The sequence below is a fragment of the Eptesicus fuscus genome, chromosome 1 (assembly GCF_027574615.1).
Source record: "Eptesicus fuscus isolate TK198812 chromosome 1, DD_ASM_mEF_20220401, whole genome shotgun sequence".
NCBI lineage: Eukaryota > Metazoa > Chordata > Mammalia > Chiroptera > Vespertilionidae > Eptesicus > Eptesicus fuscus.
The window spans coordinates 97527621-97552952 of record NC_072473.1 but is presented as its reverse complement, the minus strand read 5'-3'; the positions used below and the strand labels follow the sequence as shown (position 1 = coordinate 97552952).

Here is a 25332-nt window from a genome sequence, read left to right as displayed (position 1 = left end):
GGGACCCAGGTATGTATGAAAATTAACCACCATCTTTGTTGGTTAATACTCACTCTCATTGGCTGTGGGTGCAGCGGAGGCATGGTCAATTTACATGTTTCTCTATTATTAGGTAAGACTAGAGGCCCGGTGCATGAAAATTCATGCATTGGAGGGGAGTCCCTCAGCCAGGCCTGCCCCCTCTCACAGTCCAGGAACCCTCAGGGACAGGAGGTGACCGAGTGATCAGGGGAAGGCAACGCCCCATCACACCTCTGCTGCTGCCACTGCCAGCAGTACAAGCCTCGGCCAGCCCTGGTTACCTGAGCCTCGGGTCAGCCCTGGGTGGCTGGGGGACTGAGAGGACTAGGGGATTCCAGAGGCAGGTGTGCAGAGTAGCTGGGCCTGCCTAGAGGCGAGCCCGACCTTGCCTCATGCCTGCTGCCCCGGCAGGGCTGAGAGGACTGGGCGCCACCATCTTGTGGCTGTGGGCACCACCATCTTTGAGGGCGGGGCAGTCAATTAGCATATTCCCTCCTTATTGGCTGTGGGCACCGCCATCTTTGCGATGGTTGAGGGTCAATTAGCATATTCCCTCTTTATTAGATAGTACTAGGGGCCCAGAGCATGAATTCACACACCTTTAAAGGAACTGTGTGCCGCGAGGCTGCAGTGGGCACAGGGGCAGGTCTCACACCATCCTCTGTGCTCCAGCTTGGCCCCTCCCACCACATCCCCCAGTCCCCTGTCTGCTGGCAGCCCTGCTTCTGCTGCCACCCACGCATTGATAGCACCCACTGATGATGTGGAGCGATTGGGGCCAGCGCCAGCAGTAGGTATGAGGTGCAGCTGCTGCCCCGACTACCCCTCAGGTGCAGGGGGAGGTGGAGTACCAGCACCCAGCACTGGCAGTGGGTGCGAGTGGTGGCGCCGGTGCTGGAGCTGGTGCAGGCGGGGCCAGTGCTGGCAGCAGGTGCAAGCGCTGGTCAGGACTGTGGCATGCGGGAGCAAAGAATTTTCAGTAACCACCAAAGGCTCACCCCGATGACAACGACCGGCACCCCGCCTTGGTCTGGTGCTCCCGCTCACCTGCTCCACCATCCCACTGCTGCCGATGCATGCCATGTTCCACGCTCTACCACCTGTTGCCAATGCCTTCCATGTTCCACGTGCACCCCCTGGTGGTCAACGCACAACATAGTGACCAGTTGTTTGGTTGTTCCACCATTCGGTCTATTTGCATATTAGGGTTTTATATATATAGATATACACTGAGTGGCCAGATTATTATGATCTCTGAATGCATAATAATCTGGCCACTCAGTGTATACATATATATATATATATTAGAAGCCCAATGCATGAAATTGTGCATGGGTGGAGTCCGGCCAGCCTGGCCTGGGGGAGGGGACATGGGCGGTTGGCCGGCCTGCCTACTGGTTGAACTCCTGGTCGAGGGGACAATTTGCATATTAGCCTTTTATTATATAGGATATACACTGAGTGGCCAGATTATTATGTGTTCACAGATCATAATAATCTGGCCACTCAGTGTATATAACCATTTTTTTATCCACTCATCTATTGCAGACACTTGGATTGCTTCCAGAATTTGGCTATTGTAAATAACAATGAACATAGGGGTGCATATTTTCTTTAAAATTAGTATCTTCAGATATATATCCAAAAATGGAATTACTGGGTTATAAGGCAGTTCCATTTTTTATTTTTGAGAACCCTCCATACAGTTTTCCACAGTGATTGTACCAATCCACATTCCCATCAACAGTGCACTAGGGTTCCATTTTCTTCACATTCTTGTTAAAACTTATTTGTTGATTTACTAATGATAGTTATTATGCCTAGTGTGAGGTTATATATCATTGTAGATATATATATATATATATATATATATATATATATATATATATATATATATATATTCATACACCTTGTTAGTCACTTTTTACAAAAAAAAAATTGGTTCATTCAGCAAAAACTGTATGAGACCATACACAGATTTTCCCTTCATATATCATGAATACATTTCTGTGCTAATAAATATTGTCATCAAAGGTCATTGGCACCAATTCAGCACCAAAAGGAACCCCCAATTTGGGGTGGTGAAGAAGGAAATTATTCAGTGCAAAACAGCTCAATTATAATACAGGAGGGCTATGAAACAACAGGACTGTGATGCGGCCTTGGAGGCCAGACTCCTCTCTGGCTAGACAGTTCTGCTCCACTCCTTGCTCTTCATTCTTCTGAGCTGTGCTGCACTAGCCTGCTCTGTGCCAGTCTGCCCTGAACTGTACTGGTTGGCTCTTCTCTGCTCTCATGAGTCATCTCCTAAGTTTCAGCTCCCAGGGGAACACAGCCTTCAGTATTTTGTAGAAAGGGAAAGTGGACTCAGAACCAGATTTGCATGTCTCTAATGATTAGTGACATTGAGCATCTTTTCATATGTCTATTAGCCATTGGCATGTCCTCTTTGGAAGTGTCTATTCATGTCCTTTGCCCATTTTTTTATTGGATTGTTTGTTTTTGGTGTTGAGTTGTATGGGTTCTTTATAAATTTTGTAAATTAAACACTTATCAGATGCATTATTAGCATATAGGTTCTTCCATTCAATGGGTTGGTTTTTCATTTTTTTAATTTATATTTATTATTGAGAGTATTACAGATGTACACCTTTTTCCCTCCATTGCCTCCCTCTACCCGGTTCTCACTCCACCCCAGGCCTTCACTTCCCTATTGTCTATATCTTGGGCAATGCATATATGCATATAAGTTATTTGGTTAATCTCTTCCTCTCCCTTCTGCCCCTGCCTTCCCTCTGAGATTTGTCTGTTTGTTCCATGTTCTCATGCCTCTGGTTCTATGTCATTGGTCAGTTTATTTTTTTTTTTCATTAGATTCCACATATAAATGAGATGTGATATTTGTCTTTCTCTTACTGGTTAATTTTGCTTAGCATAATACTCTCCAGGTCCCTCCATGCTGTCTCAAAGGATAAGAGATGCATCTTTTTTACAGCTGTATAGTATTCCATTGTGTGAATGTACCACAGCTTTTTTATCCAGTCACCTACTGATGTGCACTTGGGCTGTTTCCAGATATTAATTAACTATTGTAAATAGCACTGCTATGAACATATAGGTGCATATAATCTGTCTGATTGGTATTTTGGGATATTAGGATATATTCTTGGAAGTGGGAATATTCGGTCAAATGGCAGTTCAATTTTTTATGTTTTGAGGAAACTCCACATTGTTTTCTATGTGCTAAGGTTCCCGTTTCTCCACATCCTCACAAACACTTGTTTGCCTTTTCATTTTGTTGAAGTGCAAAAACCTTTTAGTTTGATACAGTCTCATTTGTTCATTTTTTTTTCTTTTTTCCCCTTGCATGAAGAGATATATCAGAAAAAAATATATATCTAGGAGAAATGTCTGATATTTTACTGTCTATGTTTTCTTCTAACTCCTCTCCTTTTCTTATAAGGACACTCATTTTATTGGATTAGGATGTACCCTAATTGAGTATAACCTCATTTTAAGCTGATCACATCTGCAAGACCCTATTTCCAAACACATAAGGTCACTTTCACAAGTACTGGGGATTAGGACCTCCACATATCTTTTTAGGGGACAGGATTCAACCCACAACAAGAAGTTTCAAATTGTTTTTGACTATGAGAGCACCTTATCAAGGGCCCAGCTGCAAAGATACGGACTTCCACATAATGGGAGTTGTAATCATAGTGTTTGTCAATTGGGGGAAAATAAATTAATGCTTATAAACTTCCCCTAAGTTCAATAGTGCTTTCAAATACATCTATATTTTATCACTTTATTAATAACAGCACCCATATGCATTTGGAAAACAGTCATACTCAGGGATACAAGACCGTCTGATGGACATCAAATATAATGGTCTAAAGGCTTTGAGTACACTCTAAAGGTGCCATGTGACCATGGGCAGGTTCCTTAAGCACTTTAGTTTCATGTATGCCTAAAAGAGAGAGGGCTGCTTGTCCTTTAAATTTTCATATTTGAGATTCTCATAACTTTATATGAGAAAAAATATTTTAGGCAAGAACACTTTAGAAGTTGTGTTCTTGCCAGATACATTCATGTCCAATTTCACAATCAAACTTCACCCCTGCTAAGTTGATGTGTCAGTTTTCAGTACTTGGCAATACTCTCACAGTTCAATTTAAAAATAACTCAATCGGGTAAATACTTCAGGGCACTAAATCATATATTTTTAAGTTGTCCAACTGAAAAGTTACAAACTCAGTTTATCTGTAATTGATTTGTTAATACCAAGGACATACCTAACAAGGTACAAAATTAATGAATCCTCCTCATATCATTCTGACTACAAATTCCTACAAGGAGGTGCTGTGTTCTTTGAGTCTTTCTTCTTCCTTTTCCTTGTCCCACTTAATCAATCACCAATACCAACAGATTCTAGCTCTTAATTATTTATCTGTGTTTTTTTTCCTTATATCCACCCAGTCTTGTACATGTTCATTGTCACTATTAAGTTCAGACCATGATCATTTCTAATCTAGATTAATTCAAGGGACTGCAACTCCTATTTGATATCTTTGATATTCGTTGTGACCCCATCTCCATGACATACAATCCATTCTGAATACAGAAACAAAATTCAACTTCCTAAAAGAAGTAATGTTGGTGTCATTTACCTTCAATGTTGTTTTTCTTTGTTTGTTTGTTCTTAAAATAAAAAATGAGTTCCCTAGCCATTCACACAATACATTGTATGACCTGACATCTTTCCCCTTCTTTAGGTTCATTTTCAGACCCTGCTTCACTTCCTTCATAGCACTCTATATTCTAGTCAAGTTCAATTTCTTACAAACACCCCAAAGGGCCCTTTTATCTCTTCTTGGTTTATCCTCACAATTCTTGCTCTGCCAGGAATTCTCTCCTTCCTTTTTCTCCTTCTTTACTTAGTTCCTACAAATCCTTGAAGATTATGGTAAGGCATTATTTCTTGACAGACTCTTCTGAACTGTCCAACCCTCCATGTGCCCACTCTCCCTACACATTGAAATTATTCCTACCATGTCATTCAGTGCCTAGTGTAAGTAGAACTATATCACTATTTCTGTTCAACCCCTTTCTACTCTTGCTGAAAAGGAGGGAATACTATCCAGATAAATTAATTTCAACAATGCTTGTCTGACCATATTTACCACCGGGGGCAGGGAACACTGTGCATTGAAAGGTTATACTCATGTACGTAACTCTTTCTTCTACTTACTGCCTTTTTAAAATAGGTCCACTCAGAAAACAATCCTCCACCTTGATGTGTTTCCTGATGCTTTCTTCACACCATATAAGAACAATTGATCATAGATCCAACCTTATGTTCCCTTTTTCTCTTCTTTTAGTTGTTTGGGTTTCTCATGGTCTGTGATCTTCACAACTGTTTTTGAACCTTTTTTATCTCTATCCCTAGGTTAGCCAGGAAAGCTAGAGGTAGCTTTAGTCAAGTAAATGTCCTTCCACAGATGTTATAAGGTTCTGGCAAAGTCTTTCCCCTCTGAATTTACCTTTTTATAGAGAATGTGTTGGGAGTATTTCACAATGATTACTCTTTCCTTCTCCCTGACAAATCCACAAGTTATTTCTTGGCTCTTCTGTGTGATAACCTGGTGGGGCACAAAAGAGTGAGGCCCTACATAATTTGCTACCCCCATGAGTTTCTCACTCTCAAGCTAGTCTGCTTTCTGCCTCCAACATTTGGCAAAATTCTCATTTCAGTCTGAGAAACTAGCACAGTGAAGAGGAGCTCAAGTAGGCATGACCAATAAATATAATCTTCAATTCTGGATGGTATCCTATAAAAATAATCTTAGTGAACAACTGTGGAAATCTTAATAAAGTATAGACTTTCATTAATAATAATGTAGCCATATTGGTTCATTAATTATTACAAATGTACCATAAAATAAAAGTTGTTAATAATATAGGAAACTGGATGTAGAATAAATGGGAACTCTTTACTATCTTGGAAATTTTTCTGTAAATCTAAAACTTTTCTAAAAAACAAAATTTATTTAAAAAAAGTAAAACAGAGTAAGAGTCATTGGGGCATGATAGGGGTTGGGGGAAGGATGGATTACAATATTCAGTGGTGTCATCAGGTTTAGCAATATTTCATCAAAGGTTTAAAGGAAGTGTGGTAGTCAGAATTCTAAGCTAGCCCTCACCATTCTCATCTTCTCCTCTTGAGTATGGTCAGGACATGTGAACATGATGGGTACAATTCCTGTGATTAGGTTATGATATGTGGAAAATGTTAAGGGACCTCTGCAGATGAAATTAAAAGGTTCCTAATCAGCTTGACTTTGAGGTAATTAAAACGGACTCTTGCTGGCACTGATCTAATCAAGAAAGCCCTATTAGAAAGCATCTCAAAGTCAGGGACTTGAAGTAGTAGAGACTCTCTTGCCTGGTTATTGGCTTTGAAGAAGCAAGCTGTCATGAATTCTACAGCTGCAAGGAAATTAATTCTTCCAGTGACCCAAGGCATCTTGGAAGTGCAACCTTCTCTACTTGAACCTCCAGATAACAGCACAGCCTAGTCAACACCTTAACTGCAGTCTTGTGAGACCCTAAGTAAGGAACATAGCTAAACAGTGTCCAGATTCCTGACTCACTGAATCTGTGAAATACTAAACAGATGTTGTTCAAGTTAATATGTTCGCAGTCATTTGTTACACAGCAGTAGGTCACTAATACCGGAGTTGAGAGAGAGAGCCATGCACCTGTCTGGGGATAATAGGAGGGAAATAGTAGGAGAACAGAAGTGTGATATGACCTGATAGAGGTTTTAACAGGGTCACTGTGGCTGCTGTTTTGAGAAGAGATTCAGGGGAGCAAGAGCAGTTAAAGAGGAAGACAAATTAGCAGGCTGTTAGAATAATCTAATTTAGAGATGATGGTGGCCTGAGCCAGGATAGTGGTAGTGAAAGTGATGAAAAAAGGTCATATTTTGAAGGTAGAGCCAAAAGAATTTCATGACTAATAGAAAGTTGGATAAGAAAAAGAAAGGAGCCAAGGACAACTCCAATGATTTCAAAACTAGCAAAAAATGGAGTTGACATTTATTGGGCTGGAGAATCAACTGAACCCAGAGCCCAGATGCACTTCCATTCCAAGTTCCTTCCCCCAACCCCTAAGTTGTGACCTAATTCCAGTAGAGATCTTTTAAACTGAAAGTGCCCCTGGGGGGAAAATCATAGTAATAGAAAGAATATTTGATAACATTTATTGAACATCCTCTAGATGCCACTCTTCTAAGTATTTTATATTATCTCATTTAATTATCATAACAATCCTATGTGGAGGTGCTATTAACTCTCATATTTTAAAAATGAAGATACTGAGGATAAGAGATGTTAAACTTACCTTAAGTTCCACAGCCAGTAAGGTGTGAGGTGAAATGGTTAGGAATTCAACCTCTAGAAATCAGATCAATTGGGTTCAAACTTTATCTTTAGTATTTACTATTGTTGTGATCTTTGGCAAGCTACTTAACATCTCTGAGCCTCAATTTCCTAATAATAGTAACTGAACTGGGTGCTTTTGCATGTATTACTTCATCTAATCCTCAAAATGACCCAATGAGGCATGTTCTGTTACCAGATATATACACCTGATGTAGAGCAGTGACACATTCTGCTCAAGAGTCACTAATGCTTGGGTATTTGTGCTTTGGCTCCCCTAAAGAACATGAAAATTGGTTGGTGCCAATCTACTTCCTATACTGGGCTGATGACAAGATGTTTTCATTTCTATGGAAGACTGTTTGCTCTTTTGATAGTAGTACTAATTTAAAAGCTGTACTGAATTAGAAATAGTGTAGGCATTTTATTAATTAAAATTACTCTTCTTCCTGAGGTTTCTAAACATGGATTGCTATTAAGTTTCTGAAATAATAATAAGTTCTACCAACTGTAATCCTCACAGTATTGTTGGAAAATGTTCATATTTTTATCTTATATAAATGAGAAAATTGAGACATAACAGGTATATGACCTATATGGGTTGACGACAAAGCTGTTGCTCTTAACCACTATAATTTTTTAGGCTGACTATCTACTATGAGCTAAGTGATGTAGCAAATTCATAGCACTTTCCTGTTATATAAATAGGCCAGAGATGGCCCCTGTGTATTGGTCTAAAATAGTACCCATGTTGTCTATTTCTTTTAAGCAGGCTGGGACCTTAGCCCTGTGGCACCAAGCACCAAACTCAAACTCTTATACATCAAATTTCTTTAAATATGGTCCAAATAAACATACTTTTAATCTAAATAGCCTACCTACTTTACATTCCTTGTGAAATTACACCCAGATCCTGTTAAACATAGATAACACCAAACTTTTAGTTTGTAATAGATCCCAAGCCACCAATTCCCTTCAGAGCTTTCTGACCCAGAGACTTCCAACCTTGTGCTGAGCAACAGGACTTAGACATGGAATCTCCCTCTTCAACTGCCCTCTCCTAAGAGAGTTCCCTTGCCCCTATTCCTCTTCCTGGTGAAAGCCCCATGATACTGTCTTTGGAATATTTGATAGAAGTGACTTCTCCTCTAAAGTGATCTTGTCCCTGCACTTCCCAGTAAAGCTATGTTACTGCCTCTGGTGATCCTGTCTCTTCCTTCATCAACCCAGAAATACCTTAACTCACCACACTTCCCACCAAGACTAACTCATATGCCTTTATTAATTTATGTTTTTGTTTCAACAGCTTCATTTGAGGTATAATTTACCATAAAATTCATTCCTTTTAATTGTGCAATTCAAAGATTGTTAGTAAATTTTCAGAGTTATGCAACCATCACCACAATCCAATTTTAGAACATTTTCATTCCTCCAAAAAGAAATCCTTGCCCCTGGGCAATCACTCCTTGTTCCCACTCTTACCTCTCAGCAACCATTAATCTACTTTCTGTTTCAATATATTTATATATATGCTAGAGGCCTGGTGCACAAATCTGGAGTCCCTCAGCCAAGCCTGTGGGGATCGGGCCAAAACCAGCTCTCCAACATCTCCTAAGAGGTCCTGGATTGCGAGAGGGAGCAGGCCAGGCTCCGAGGGACCCCACCAGTGCACGATCAGGGCTGAGGAGGGACCATGAGAGGGCTCCAGGGCATGTCCGGCCCATCTTGCTCAGTCCCGATCAGCTGGACCCCAGCAGCAAGCTAACTTATTAGTTGGAGCATCTGCCCCTGGTGGTCAGTGCATGTCATAGTCACTGGTCGAACGGTCGGACACTTAGCATATTAGGCTTTTATTATATAGGACTAGAGGCCCAGTGCATGAGATTCATGCACTGAGGGGGTGGGTCCCTCAGCCCAGCCTGCCCCTTCCCACAGTCCAGGACCCTTTGGGGCATGTCTGCCTGCCAGGGATTGGGCTTAAGCCAACAAATATCCCTCTCATAGTTCGGGGCTCTCGCAGTCCTGGACTCCTCGCTCCTTACTGCCTGCCTGCAGTGGAGGTGGGAGAGGCTGTGAGCTCAGCTTCTGACTGAGCAGCACTCCTGCTGTGGGAATGTACTGACCACCAGGGGGCAGGCAGCTCCTGTGTTGAGCATCTGCCCCCTGGTGGTCAGTGCACATCATAGCGACTGGTCATTCCTCCATTCAGTTGATTTTCATATCATGCTTTTATGTATATAAATTTATTTATTTTTAATGTATCTTTATTGTTGAAAGTATTACAGATATCCCCCATTTTTCCCTCATTAACCCTTTCCACCAGGTCCCTAACCCCTAGGCCTACTGTACTATTGTCTATGTCCATAGCTTATGCATATATGTATACAAATTCTTTGATTAATCTCTTCTATCCCCTTTCCCTCTGAGATTTGTCAGTCTGTTCCATGCTTCCGTGTTTCTGGATTTGACTATATATTTTATATCACATTTTACTTATAAAATTAACTAATTTTGACCCAAATGACCCAATTTTAGTTATATAGTTACTTCAGTTATGTCTAAGTGAGCTTGTGTTTCTGTCACATACATAACACAACTCCCTTAACAACTAGAACACTTTTATATCCATTATTCATCTGAGCCTACAAACATGTGAGGAAGGCAAAATTCTATGGTATAGCTATTAGGATATGGGCTTTGATATCAAACAGAGCTGAATTCTATTTAAGTTCCATGCAAACAGAGCCTATGTCAGTATCTTTACCATTATGTCCCCAACATTTAACAGAATGCCTGGTGCATACTAAATTCTCAGTGAATGTTATAGGAAGTTTAAAAACTTAAATGAATTCTAACTTGCCAGTAAGCTTAACTGTGAACTTGGGATGGTCACTTTGATTCACTGAGGCTATATTCTATCATCTAAAAAATGGAGATAATATACACCTTTTAGAGTTGTGAGGACTGACTGAAATGATGTATGGTAAGTATCTCATACACAGATAAGGATAGTGAGGTTCCGAAAGGTTTGGTTATCTATCCAATATTGTAATGCAAGTTAGTTCTTGAAGGAGGGCTCAAATCCAGGCTTGCCTGCCTGAGAAAGTAGTTAAACAGTCTCACTCACAGAAGGCTTCTACAGACAGCTTAAATGAGCACAGATAATTGTGATTATGTAATATATTGTTTAAAAAGGTGTAGTGATGGTAGGATTAAAAGCTTCTAAAATGTTGTGGTGTTTTTTCTCAGTAATGGTCATAGAAAAGTCCCTAAGTGCAAGCCTATGTCATTTCAGAGTCCATCCTTTATAAATGCTCTGCCTTGTCTATTACTTATGTACTGCCCATAAAATTGTGTTTGATCACTTTAAATCCGCTACTCTGCCTGGCTTTGATTGCAAAAAGTTGTCAGGTTAATTGGAGCAATTAAGGTGTTCCTGAGGGATAATTATCCCTTTTACTTTCTGTGTGTGAAGAGGAAGGAGGATGGCTGGTCCTGAAAATGGTATCCCTCTGGCACAGGGGGAAAGGGAATTAAAAACAATGAAATTGAGCTCAGAATGTGTTTTCTCTTGTGATTAATATAATTATTGAATGCATATGCCAGCTCTTGTATCTGTCCCTCCAATTCAAACACCTTAAAGAATACAGATAAAAGGAATCTGGCATCTGAGCCCAGGTAAAGCCTTGTCTAGGAGGTATGGATGGGTTTTAACATATCCCACCAACCTTGCCCTCTTTTCCCACCTGACACACTACCACACTGAAATTGTTGCCAGGCCTTTCCACTGAGCTTTGAAGAACAACAGCCACTGAAGGGATACCCTTTGTGTTTTGGAATCCTGCCCTTGACACAACAAGGATATCCTTTAGGTTCTGTCCAATGAGGTGTACTCACCAGCAGAATTTAAAGTTCACTCTGGAAAGTGGTAGAATATGTCCTCTTCTGCTAAAAAAAGTTGTTATGAAGTCCAGTGTCTAGCAAATTGTGTTAGAGGTCTGAAAGTGCAAAACACACTTTTCACCCTCAAATTTATAACAAGCACGTTATGAAATTGCCTTGTATTTGAGTAGAGTGACTTGAGCACATTGTGATTTGAAGACAATTTAAGTGTCAAAATGAATGGGCTCCTTTATACAATGGATGCACATAGTTCAACCAGCCAATAATTAATGTTGCAAGTTAGGTGCAAGAACCATGTTGGGTTTGGCATCCTTTAAAATGACACCATCCTCCCTGGCCTGTTTGGCTCAGTGGATAGAGTGTCAGCCTGTGGACTGAAGGGTCCCGGGTTCAATTCCGGTCAAGGGTTGCAGGCTCAATCCCCAGTAGGGGGCGTGCAGAGGGCAGCTGACCACTGATTCTCTCATTGATGTTTCCATCTCTCTCTCCCTTTCTCTCTGAGATCAATAAAAATATATTTAAAAAAAATGACACCCTCCTGTTTTATCAAGAGGAAATAAAGCAGAGAAACTTTGCCAACAGAATCATAAGTAGATGGCTTACTGGCTTCTACTATAGCAAGCTAGAATTGCCTGCCCACTGACTTCTCCAATTATGCTAAAATGCTTGAATATAGATTGTCAAATCATAGAAGGAGTTTTGAAGCAATTTCACCTTTAAAGGTGATTTATACAGTAGTTTAAAAATAAGTGGAAAAGGTAGCAGAGAAAAAAATGGCTTTGGAAACAGCAAGCATTACCACTAATATGTAACTTTTGAGAAAGCTACTTCCTTCTGTGAACTTTAGTTTTCTCCCATATGAATGAAAGTGATTGTTTCTCTCTTTTAGAGTTCTGAGAATTAAATGAGCCCCTGGATGTAAAATGTCTAACAGAAAGTCTGTCACAGATGAGGTGTATACTAAATGTTAGTTCTCATGCCATAATTGAAATGAGTTACAGAGTGCTTTATACATGTGAACTTTCCTAGAGAGAAGGTCCATAACTTTCATCCAATGCTCAAAGCTCCAAACAGCTGAGAACTACTACACTAGACTGAGAGTATCACAAGCAGAAAAGCCCCTTGTTCATTTCTATATACCCAGTGCCACATATTTTGAGACATGAATCACGTGTCCCTCCTGGAAATAGATGCCATTCATACATCTCAGAGAAGACTATTGGAGTAGTTATTTAAGGAGGGTTGATTTTACATCTATCACGATTTATTCTAGGTACAAACTATAGCAACAACAGCAATAATGATAATAACAACCAATATTTATTAAACTCTTTATGTGTTCCAGGGATTTGGCAAGGTATTTTATAACTATGAATTTATTTAATCACCAAACAATCTTATCAGGTAGCTTTCATTTTCCCCATTTCTACATGTGAGAAATTGAAGAATGGAGAGGGTAAGTGAGGAGCTGGGCTATGAGCTAAGTAATCAGTTTTATTAAGAGCTACCCATGCTATAAATTAAATAAGTCCAAGAAGCATCTCTATCCTGAAGGAGCTTGCCATCACTTCGCTTGTATATTTAAAATGATATACTCTGGGAAATTTGGACTTGACACCATGTAATGTGGCCTTAAATAAATTTGTTCCATTCTCTAAGTCAGTTTATTCATATATACTGAGTGGCCAGATTATTATGATCTCTGAACGCATAATAATCTGGCCACTCAGTGTATATCCTATACAATAAAAGGCTAATATGCAAATTGTCCCCTCAACCAGGAGTTCGACCAGCAGGCAGGCCAGCCAACTGCCCATGTCCCCCCCACCCCCCCGGCCAGGCAGGCCGGACCCCACACATGCACAAATTCATGCACTGGGCCTCTAATATATATATTATTGCTTTCAGAGAGGAAGGAAAAGGGAGAGAGAGAATCATTGATCTGCTGCCTCCTGAATTCTCCCTGCTGGAGATTGAGCCCACAACCTCGGTCATGTGCCCTTGACAGGAATTGAACCCAGGACCCTTCAGTCCACAGGCTGACGCTCTATCCACTGAGCCAAGCCAGCGCTAGGGCTATTCATATATATATATATATATATAAATATATAAATTAAATTATATATATATATAATTAAATTTTATATATATATATAAATTTAACTTAATACATCTTTATTGTTCAGATTATTACAACTGTTCCTCTTTTTTCCCTAATAGCTCCCCTCCACCTGGTTCCCACCCCACCCTCTGCCCTTACCCCCCGCACTGTCCTCATCCATAGGTATACAATTTTTGTCCAGTCTCTTCCCGCACCCCCCCACACTCCTTTCCCCCTGAGAATTGTCAGTCCACTCCCTTTCTATGCTCCTGATTCTATTATATTCACCAGTTTATTCTGTTTATCAGATTTTTTTATTCACTTGATTTTTAGATTTACTTGTTGATAGATATGTATTTGTTGTTCATAATTTTTATCTTTACCTTTTTCTTCTTCCTCCTCTTCTTAAAGAATACTTTTCAGCATTTCATATAATACTTATTTGGTGGTGATGAACTCCTTTAGCTTTTTCTTATCTGTGAAGCTCTTTATCTGCCTTTTAATTCTGAATGATAGCTTTGCTGGGTAGAGTAATCTTGGTTGTAGGTTCTTGCTATTCATTGCTTTGAATATTTCTTGCCACTCCTGTCTGGCCTGCATAGTTTCTGTTGAGAAATCAGCTGACATTCGTATGAGTGCTCCCTTGTAGGTAACTAACTGTTTTTCTCTTGCTGCTTTTAATATTCTCTCTTTGTCTTTTGCCCTTGGCATTTTAATTATGATGTGTCTTGGTGTGGTCCTCTTTGGATTCCTTTTGTTTGGGGTTCTCTGCACTTCCTGGACTTGTAAGTCTATTTCTTTCTCCAGGTGGGGGAAGTTTTCAGTCATTATTTCTTCAAATAGGTTTTCAATATCTTGCTCTCTCTCTTCTTCTAGCACCTCCATAATTCTAATGTTAGTATGCTTGAAGTTGTCCCAGAGGCTCCTTACACTATCTTCATATTTTTGGATTCTTTTTCCTTTTTGCTTTTCTGGTTGAGTGTTTTTTGCTTCTTTGTGTTTCAAATCTTTGACTTGATTCTTGCGATCCTCTAGTCTGCTGTTAGATCTCTGTATATTTTTTATTTCAGTCAGTGTATGCTTAATTTCTACTTGGTCCTTTTTCATATCCTTGAGGGTCTCACTAAATTTATCGGCCTTTTCTAGAAAATTCTTGAAAAACCTTATAACTGTAGTTTTGAACTCTATGCACTCAATATCCAGTCATTTGCTTTCCTCCATTTCTTTCATTTGTGATCTGTTTCTTTGTCTCTGCATTTTGGCTGCTTCCCTGAGTTGATAGAGTGGCTTTGTGTGCTAGGTGTCCTATAGGGCCCAGTGGCTCAGGCTCCCCAGTTACCTGAGATGGACATTCTTGGTGCACCCCTTTGTGGGCTGTGTGCACAGTTTTGTTGTAGTTAAGCCTTGATTGTTGTTGGTATCCCTGGGAGGAATTGACCTCCAGGTCAGTTGGCTGTGAGGATCAGCTGTGTCTACGCTGGGAGAACTTCTGTGCTGGAGACACCCTTATGAGACAAGACTTGCAAAAGCCTGTGTTCAGCTTGGATGGGGCGGAGTCTCAGGGCAGAGCAGACAGCATTGGTTTCCCATCAGCCCTGCCCTAATAGGGCCCTGTGTCTCAGTGTCCCATGGTAATCACTGCAAGCACCTCTGAGAGGAAGCTGCCCTCGGGTTCTGCCCGCTACTAGACAGTCCAGTTTCTCCCCGTATGGGTCTGGGTCCCCAGAGTCTCACCCGGAACTGGAGTTCAGCACAGTCGGGAGCTTTTGTCTCCCTCCTGCTTGAGAAACCCAGCTACGCACTCAGTTGCCAGTCCTCTCTGCGTGTGCGTCTCAGTACCTCTGCCTCCTGCAGCTCCTCTGAGTCTCAGTGTGCTTTTCTCTTTCCTTCTAGTTGTAGAATTTCCACTCAGCCAGCCTTCCTGTGGTTCTGGATGATGTCTGTTTTGTCTTTCAGTTGTAGTTTTGAAATTGTGGTGCGAGGCAGCAGTTTAGGTGTTTACCTATGCTGCCATCTTGGTTTCTCCCTATTCATATATTTTTAAACTCTGTTTGAAATATAAAATTTTGTAGCCACTTTGGAAAACAGTAAGACAGTTTTCCAAAAGTTAAATACAGAGTTACCATATAAGCCAGCAATTCTGCTCCTAGATATTTATCCAACAGAAACATACATCCATATAAAAATGTATACATTAATGTTCATAGCAACATTATTTATGACAACCAAAAATTAGAAACAATCCAAATGTCCATCAACATCCATACAATGAAATATTATTCAGTAATAAAAAGCAATTGCCTAATATAGACTACATTATGGATGAAACTTGGAAAAATTATGCTAATTGAAATAAGTCAGGCACACAAAACCACTTATTATATGATTCCATTTGTATAAAACACTAGAAAATGTACACTAATTTATAGTGACAGAGGCAATTGAAATGGTTGAAGGGTAAGGAGGGATGGAGGAACAGATTACAAAGGAGTAGGAAGAAACTTCTGTAGGTGATGGATATGTTCACTATCTTGATTATAGTCATGGTTTCACAGTTGTTATACATATGTTAAAACTTATGAAATTGCATACTTTATAATTTACAGTTTATTGTATATTTATTATGTCTCAATAAAATTACTTTTAAAAATGGGACAGTACCACTTATATCCTAGGGTTGTTTTGAGGCTCAAATAAGATCAGTTATGTGAAAGTGCCAAGCACAGTGTCTGATTTAGTCATTACTTTAAAAAAATTAAAAGAGACTAACAAAAATTTTAACACACAAACAACACAGAAGAAAATTATTTAAACTTTTTTTTGTCCTTGAGCAAAGGCAAAACATGGTGAGAATTTCATTTAAGCCATGATAGCCACCCTGTTTTAGTTACTCTACCTCTATATGTACCTTAACAAACAGTGAACTAATAGTTAAGCAACCCAAAATTACTAAATCTAGTACATGGGTACATTGCTAATACTACCACAGCACTCACATGTACATGCAAATTATAAAATAACATCAACTCTGGTCTCATGATTAGTTGTCACTTCAGTGTCAGTAAAACCATGGCTGTGGTGAAGAGAAGAAGTAGAAACAAATTCAGAAAGGCATCAAATAATCATTAAATATATGATACAAAGTGAAATCATAGATATTTTAAGTCCAAGCTTATATCCATGTGATAAGAATTAAAATGGTGAGACATTAGGAAATCAGATTTCTGTATGCAGTCATTTTATTTTGAATTATCATTTTTGTCCGTGTTCTTTGCTCTGAAACTAAAAATTTAAAGAGATGCTAAAAAAGAGCTAGCTAAATGTATCAAAGTAATTTATGAAGTACTATAAATTAAGCAATTTAATTCTGTACAAGGAATTTAATAAAATTAAAATAATTTACTTTGATAAATCTTTAAGTATATGAGAAAAAATTTACTTATAATCATTTTGCTTTAAAATAGATTTTCATAGTCTTTTCTTTGAAGTGATAATAGACATAAGACCCCTAGAGAAATATAAAAAATGAGGAATAGAAGAATATTTATATAATCATTACTAATTGTACAATAGTCTCAAATATGGTATGTTACAGCTCAGGCTTTAACCCAGACAGGATTTTCCCAGTCTGCTACTACTACATTACCTGGTAGCACTAGACAAGTGCTTACCCTTTCTGTGCTTCATTTTCCTAATGTGTAAAATGGTGCTAATGAAGTGCCTTCATTTAAAGTTGTTTTGTAGATTAAATGAAAATGAGAACATGTATATTAGAAACCATGAGTGATGCTGGGTGCATAGACATGCACTCAACAAATAGGAGCTGTTACAGAATTATAATCTGGACCATATGGGAGTTTAACTTTACTCCACTTTCCGGCAGCCACTTTAGTGATTAATATTTACAGTGACTTGAGAAAGGCATCTAGAACTGGGGTGAAAGATCACAATCCCAGTTCTGGAGAAGTAATGCTAATTGTACACTTACCTAAGGATCTTCCAAACCATCATCTTGGCATACAAAGCATAGTGATGATTACACTTTCAAAAACTGGTCAGGGAACGGCTTTAACAAAAACAACGCAAATTAACACTTTTTATGACATCCTAGGTGCCATACTCTATGTGAAGTACTGTACATGCATTCTTCTGTTGCATCCTCAAAAGTAACCATATTAGATAGATATTATGATTTTCTCTAGGTTGCAGATGAGAAAACTGCTGTCTTGTTGGAAGGGAGGGTGCTGTTTGGTCTCTTTGCTGTCATCTCCATCCCTGGGAAATCCATACCAAACAAGCTGCCTTCCAATTAGCAGTCAGCAACACAATGATGCTTTTCCTCCTAACACCCATGGCAATAGCCTTTCTTTGCAAACTAAAATAAGTTTGATATGAATCTTCAAACTGTAGTTTTGACAGGTAGGTAAGGAAAACAGAAGAGTGAGCACATTACACACACTGTTCTGTAAGATAACCATTTTCTTACATTAAACATCATTGCACTTTTTCTTGGCTTGACTTTAATATTAGCCTCCGGTCAGCCCCTTTCTCCAAACAGCAGACACATCACGGAATGGCAATGAGTGGTATCAGCTGCATGGTGCTGGCCAGTGGCCTATAGGCATTCTTCTGCTTTCATACAAAGCTTCTCCCTGCTGAAAATATTCAGCAGTCTCCCTCTAGGGATACCTAGAAGGAGTCTAGAAGGAGGCTCCAGATTCTTCCCAATCTCACCACCACCTGAATTTTGGCTCCAGTTTTATGAGACTGAAGAGTGTGACCTGTTTATATAATGATGGAAATTCAGGATTCTGCCCTAACTGGTTTGGCGTTGGCCTGCAGACTGAAGGGTCCCAGGTTGGATTCCAGTCAAGGGCATGTACCTTGGTTTGATTGCAGGCACATCTCCAGTAGGGGGTGTGCAGGAGGCAGCTGATCAGTGTTTCTCTCTCATCAATGTTTCTAACTTTCTATCCCTCTCCCTTCCTCTCTGTAAAAAATCAACAAAATATATTTAAAAAAAGAAATTAAGGATTCTGCAGGAATAAGAGTAAGGAATAAAATGAGTTAAAAGGGAGTCTTGGGAAGCTGATGTGTGGAATGCATAATAGAATGGATCTCATAAATATATCCTAAAATCAGGAAATCAGCATGCCAGCTCCAAAAGAAATGGTCAAGGATATCTTAAGATATCCTTAATGTAAAGGAATAGGATGGACGCAATTGAGCATAGAAGGGGAAGGCTTAGATGCGGTTACCTGTGAAGAAGTCAGGGGAGACAGCAATTATAAGAGAGATTGTAAAAGCAATTATAAGAGAGATTGTGATTAAGAAGGAGAATGTAGAATGTTATGTGAACATAAAAAAGAGAAACCAAACAGGCACAATAGCACATGATGAAGGTAATAGCAAATATATAAATCAAAAAAAATGCTAATGACTATGGTTTAAAATATATGTCAGGTTTGCTGATGTCCAGGCTTACTGAATGTAGAGAACCTCTGGAAGGCAAAGAGAACTCTGTTCTTCTCACAGTAGAAGTCCTTTGTTATGGAGAGGCCTCTTCTAAATAAGTTCTCTTCCTGATGCCACAGATCCAAGGGGGTTTTTGATACAGGTCAGGAAATTTCTCTGATAAAAGATACATGAGGTCTTGTCCTAAAACCACTCTATGGGTACTACAGAGGATGGGCTTACAATTAAAAGACCATGATTCAAATGCAAAATTAACTTGGTTCTTTTGGGAGAAATGTGGTATGAGGGAATCTGGAGGAAGCTTGTGGAAGATTATATTATGGTTCAAATATTCACTGCTCATCCCGTAGGGAGGGCTATACATCATCTTTATAAAGTTGAAAATTTTAGAATACTTTTTATTAGTGCTGACTACAAAGAAATGGGATGTTTAATTATTAATTAAGCCAATGATATTAACCAAGGCAAACTTCTAAGAAGAACCTTTATAATGTAAATCCAAAACACTGCATATTCAATGAGCATTTTAAAGTGCTGTTTCCAAGTGGATTCTCTGAAACTTAAGCCTTCCACTCATATCTATTCTCCCTTTCTGCCTCTTCGCTGTTTATTCTCTCTGAGAGTTGTGCCATGGTGGGCAACCACACTAGAATTAATTCATTTCAGAAACTGTTGAAATCCTTAAATATGCTAGACACTATTTACCCTAGAGAGGGACCAGGGCTTCATCAACACATGAAGAGATGATGCTCTATGGAGAGTGAAAGATATTGAGCCAAGTAACTCTTACACAAGCTGGACTTAAAGCTCTGAAGACAAGTAAAGAGCTGCATGTGTTCTGAAGAAGAAAGAGCCATGTTCCAGCTAATGGTCAGGCCATGTTTGGGTTTAGTGTGAGATAGGGTCCAGTAGCCCCAGAAAAGCCCCAGGCCATGGTAGGGGTGAACAAAAAGTGTCCAAAACTCTTTCCACAAATTGGGTCACACTGTATGAGAGTTCTGGAGTGGGTGCTTTAGGGCTATGCAGACTAAAACCCTATATATCTGTAGCCACCACAGCCTGTGGCATTTCTGAATTGGCCCTGGAGAAGAGGCTGGAGTTCAGTCATATAGTTTAAACAGGGAAAGAAAAAAAAAGTCAACTTATGATAGTGTTACCAGAGAATCTGAAACTTTGGGTAAGTAGGAGCTGAAGAACGGAAAGCAAGACCCAAAGTGTTTTCCTTAGTTGACCAGTAACCAGCTGCTGAGGCTTTTTATAAAAATCCTGTGGGTGCAGGCAAGGTTGTGTGGGAGGTCTTAGAGCACAGTGTAGGAGCAGAACTGAAGTGTCCCCACCTAGCACAGGCCCAAAGCCCAGATGACAAGCCTGAAAAACAGACCAAGATTGCAGCCAAAAAAATTAGAGCATGATGTTTGCTATTGAGCCCCACTTGAAGGTGAGAAAATTCAGATGGAGTAATGTATTCTGCCTAAAAGGTTCTGAAAAGGCTTTAAAGCTGCAGCATGGGTAGGAGTTAGTAGATGGAAAAATCTCTTTGTAAGTAACACTTGTGCAGGCCTGGAAACAACACAGACAAGCTTGGCTTTCTATGAGCATCTGATTAATGGGGATACAAATGCACAAATGAGCATTATACCAAATGGTTAAGGTTTATAGGATGCATATGCACTGTCAGCTTCCCTGGTGTGCCCTCTTCTCCTCACAGATTCCCCTAGCTTCAGAAGCCTTAAAGTCCCAAAGAGAATTCACCTGATGGAGAAGCAAATGGTGCTACCCCATCTTTGGGTTTAGAAAAGGACAGCATGGACTAAGCCTGGGTATTAACAATAGACTTGCTCAGCCCCAGCCCAGTTCTAACTTGGTTCCCCTGGCAATCCACATGGTGGGCATGTTTAAAGAGATCAGTGTGAGCTGAATGCTCCTCTTAGCTATACAGACTATGTTCCTAGCACCAATGGCACTAAGATTCCAAAAGGAGGAGAGGAGAAAAGATGGCGGCGGAGGTGAAAGGCTGATCTGTTGCCTCGCATGGCAGTTTCGGAAATACAACTGAAACATGGACTGCTGAGGGTGGCGACTGCTGCTCGCGTCTCCCCAGACCGGGCAGCTGCTCCCCTCAGTCATTACCGCAGCCGGGGCCATGGGCTCGTGGGGGCCGCGGCTGCTGTGGCGGTGGCCGCGGACTCCGCGCAGCGGCTCTCGGTGAAGAAAGAGACCATCTTTCTGCAGGAGGGGCTCACCCGCGCCACCGACCTGACCGAGCTGCGCACTGAGATCCTCGGGGCCCCGGACGCCGCCAACACCAATTTGGAGGATTCTTAAGAGATCTCATCTTACTTTCAAGTCCTCTAGCCATTTTGACGGAGGAGAATCAAGAGGATGGCTGGGCTGTGCGCAGCGGTTTCAGGGGCGCGACTGGAGGACGGAGCGTCTGCAGCCCAGAACTACAGGAGAGATTTACAGCTAAGAGGGAAGAGGAAACCAGCGAAATCGGAGGGGACAAGGTGCGGAGGCACGTGGCTCGGGCTGGTGGCGGGGGAAAGGGGCTTTTGTTCCAAACTTAGGGGAGATTAGCTCTCCATCACCCTGAAATCCAGCTTCTGGGGACCCGTGGGAGACCCAGATGCCTGCGGGGAGAGGCGGGACTCTTGCGGAGGTGCGCCCAGCAATCAGTGTTTGCTGCGCTAGAGCGCGGAACGAGGGGACTTAGAAACTTGGAAGGCAGAAGGAGCAGATTCGCAGCCATTGTGGCTCGCCGCACCATGGCCTGTTGGAGCCCTGAGACCCCGCCCCACCCTGGGACCCGTCCCGCCCTGAGACCCGCCCCGCCCTGGGACCCGCCCCACATGTTTTGAAGACCCGCCCCGCAAGTCTTGCAGGCACACATATGCTCCAAGCAACGGCTTATGCATGTGGGTGGCCTGCCCTCTGGCAGCGGACCAGATAAACTGCTGTTCTAGTCGGACTGCTCCAGGGCCACTCAGACAGAAGGAGGAAACTACAGTTCTTGCTGTAATCCCTGCTGAGTGCCTAAGGCAGTGGCTGATCTACGCCCCATTGGGGACCCAGAAACGAGGGCATCTGGTGGTCTGTGGGAAATGACACCAGACTTCAACCACACACATAAGGGACAAATCCAACAGGCAGATTCAGTGAGCGCCAAAGCCTTGCTGCACCAAGACCCGGCCCATAGAAGAGTCTCCTGCACAGCAACTCTTCCCTTTATAGACAAAGAGAGCCCTCCCGGTGGCACCAGCAACAATCAAGACTTAACTATACAAGGGAGGACCGGGATGGAGACATAGGGCGGAGGCCTGGATGTTGCCTGCCACAACAACTTTGAGGCTGCGACGGGAGAGCAGAACAGACACCACCCAAAACCACCGTAGGGCTGGCTGAGTGGATGCTCTGCAGCTAGAATAAGAGGGGTATGCGGGATGATGCTGATGCAGATGACCCAAGGACCACACTTTGGGAACTGCGGCTTGGGCGACGCAGGGGCGACCTGGAGCGTGCTCGGCGCGGTCCCCCCGGCGGTCTCTGGCTGAGGGGGCGGCTCCACTTGCTGCCGAGCACGGACAGACGGGCCCCTGTGAGACATGGGGTGGGGGACTCCGCGCTTGCTGGCCTCCGAGTCCTTCGGGAATTTCGGTGCCCCGGGGGCGGCCGGGTGCGCATGCTCGGCGACCAGCCGCCGCTGCGGACCCAGGAGCCGGCGCGGTGATGCCGGGCCGGCCCGCCGCCACGCACCAGGCGCACCGGAACTTCGCCGAGCAGCCGCCCGACGAGTTCTGCGGCAGCCGTCCTGGAGCTCTGGCAGGATGGCCGGGGGGTTTGCTGGGGGGGGTTGACCGGCGGGAATTGGGATCGGGAGGACGGGTCCCCACTGGGACCCGGGTGCGGGCGGGGTTGCGCGCCTCTGGGCTCGGGAGTGGTTGCGCGCCTCCGGGTATGGGTGGGGCCTCGCGTCCCTGGGTCCGGGTGGGGCCACGTGCCCCTGGCTCCAGGTGAGGCCGGATTCGGGGTCCGGGTGAGGCCAAGTGCCCCTGGACCCGGATGACACTGGGTCCCGTGCCCGGGTGAGGCCAAGCACCCCTGGGTCTGGAAGAGGCCAAACCCCCCTGGGTCCGGGTGAGACCATGTGTCCCTGGATCCGGGGGAGGCCTCGTGCACCTAGGTCCAAGTGAGTCCACGCACCCCTGGGTCTGGGCGAGATCATGTGTCCCTGGATCCGGGTGGGGCCTCGTGCATCTAGGCCTGGGTGGGGCCGCGTACCCCTGGGTCTGGGGGAGGCCAGGCGTCCCTGGGTCCGGGTGAGACCGTGTGTCCCTGGATCCGGGTGAGGCCTCGTGCGCCTAGGCCCGGGTGAGGCCACATGCCCCTGGGTCTGGGAGAGGCCAGGCGTCCCTGGATCCGGGTGAGACCATGTGTCCCTGGATCCGGGTGAGGACTCGTGCACCTAGGTCCAGGTGAGGCCACGTGCCCCTGGGTGTGAGAGAGGCCACGCGCACCTGGGTCCAGGCGAGACCATTTGTCCCTGGATCTGGGTGAGGCCTCGTGCACCTAGGCCCGGGTGAGGCCACGTGCCCCTGGGACTGGGAGAGGCCAAGCGTCCCTGGGTCCAGGTGAGACCATATGTCCCTGGATCCGGGTGAGGCCTCATGCACCTAGGCCCGGGTGAGGCCACGTGTCCCTGGGGCTGGGAGAGGCCAAGCATCCCTGGGTCCGGGTGAGACCATATGTCCCTGGATCCGGGTGAGGCCTCATGCACCTAGGCCCGGGTGAGGACACGTGCCCCTGGGTCTGGGGGAGGCCAAGCATCCCTGGGTCCGGGTGAGACCATGTGTCCCTGGATCTGGGTGAGGCCTCGTGCACCTAGGTCCAGGTGAGGCCATGTGCCCCTGGGTCTGAGAGAGGCCACGCACCCCTGGGTCCGGGCGAGACCATGTGTCCCTGGATCCGGGTGAGGCCTCGTACACCTAGGCCCGGGTGAGGCCACATGCTCCTGGGTCTGGGAGAGGCCAAGCGTCCCTGGGTCCGGGTGAGACCATGTGTCCCTGGATCTGGGTGAGGCCTCATGCACCTAGGCCCGGGTGAGGCCACGTGCCCCTGGGTCTGGGAGAGGCCAAGCGTCCATGGGTCCGGGTGAGACCATGTGTCCCTGGATCCGGGTAAGGCCTCGTACACCTAGGCCCGGATGAGGCCACGTGCCCCTGGGTCTGGGAGAGGCCAAGCGTCCCTGGGTCCGGGTGAGACCATGTGTCCCTAGATCCGGGTGAGGCTACGTGCCCCTTAGTCCGGGTGAAGCCGTGCCCCAGGGTTCGCCGAGACCAAACCAGAGGGAGTCGGACCTCCGTTACCACCATTTGTCCACCATCCAGAGCTGAGGGGTCAGTGCTGACATGTACAGATAAGGAACTGGTGGACATTGAAATTGGGTCTCAAAAGAACTGTTGGTCCAGAAAGAAACTCACTACAGACTGATCCATCTGCCTGTCAACATAACTATTATTGCTCGTCTCACATTCAGTTCTCATAAGTATATATCTAGTGACATATGATCTCGCTCATCTAGGGGAAATGATGAACAACATAGACTGAGGAACAAGAACAGAACCAGAAGCAAGGAGGCATCGATGGGACTATCGGGCCTCAGAGGGAGGATAGGGGAGGGTGGGAGAGGGGGAGAGTTCAACCAAAGGACTTGTGTGCATGCATATGAGCCTATCCAACGGTTAAGTTCAACAGGGGGTTGGGGCATGCGTGGGGAGGAGGGGGATGGGAATGGGGGGATGAGGACAAATATGTGACACCTTAATCAATAAAGAAATTAAAAAAAATAAAAATTAAAAAAAAAAAGATTCCAAAAGGAACATGCTTAAATGCATAGACAAGGTTGGCAATATGGCCATCAATATTTAATTTCATTTTACTTTCACAGTTTACCGGGTTTTATTCATTCCCAAACTAAAAAGACTCATTTTAAATTAAATTGTTGCATGCAATTAATTAATTGCCACCAGGAAGTTCTTCCTTAATCTCCAGCATCAGCAGGACTCCTTCAGGGGAATGCTTCTTAAGCACAGAATGAAATGGACTCTATGACTTTCAAGTCACTGGGATGGCACTGAAATTTAGTCCAGCTAAAGAGAGACCTCCTAATTACTATGGCTTCCTACAATGCTGTTTTCTTTAGAATTCTCACTCTAATCCTGTGAACAGAGCTATATAAATCATCAAGTGAACAATTGGAAGCTTTTCCCTCCCCCATACTCACACACACATCATCACTAGATCAAAGGATCAAAGCCAGCTCTCAAGTATAGCTAGTATTGGCTGTTCTGGAAAATTGTCAAAAAATTTACACTGAAGGGCCTAGATATT

General features: G+C 43.1%; 1 non-coding gene across 1 annotated transcript; it reads left to right on the top strand.

Moving 5' to 3' along the window:
- Positions 1-285: 285 nt before the first annotated feature.
- On the top strand, positions 286-360 carry MIR9210 (microRNA mir-9210). The gene is given in 1 exon segment (NR_130504.2): positions 286-360. It is a non-coding gene; the product is annotated as a microRNA mir-9210 (primary transcript).
- The last annotated feature ends 24972 nt before the right edge of the window (positions 361-25332 follow it).